The sequence below is a fragment of the Apaloderma vittatum genome, unplaced genomic scaffold, assembly GCF_000703405.1.
Source record: "Apaloderma vittatum isolate BGI_N311 unplaced genomic scaffold, ASM70340v1 scaffold8146, whole genome shotgun sequence".
NCBI lineage: Eukaryota > Metazoa > Chordata > Aves > Trogoniformes > Trogonidae > Apaloderma > Apaloderma vittatum.
The window spans coordinates 16442-16918 of record NW_009721475.1 but is presented as its reverse complement, the minus strand read 5'-3'; positions in this window follow the sequence as shown (position 1 = coordinate 16918).

Genomic DNA, 477 nt, shown 5'->3' with positions numbered 1-477 from the left:
CAGGAGGCCAAGGGGCAGGACAGGGTGGGTGACACCCAGCCCTGCTCCGGGATGCTCAGCAGCGAGCTCTTTCAGGGCTTAGTCTCACATTTTTATTCCCTTCTAGCTCCTTATAAGGACTCCAAAGCTAAATGCATTAAACATCTCAACCCCTCCTTTCGCACAACGTGGTTGTTTAGGGTTATTACAATACACGGTATCATTAAAATAAAGCATTTTCTTTAAAACGACCCAAATTTTCCATCTAGCCTCTCCGCAGGTGACTCACGGCCTCGGCTACCCCATTAGGGCAATGCCCGAATAAAGCCTGACAAATGGAAATGCTTGTTCAGGTCAGTCCTTCCCGGTAGAAACGGGTGCAGGGAAAACTGGTTATTTGTCAGGCAGGGAAGGGGAAAAAAAAACAACAAACAAACAACAACAGAACAAGAGGCTCTCGGTGGAAATTAAAAAGCTCTCGGTGTTTTGCTTTAGCAA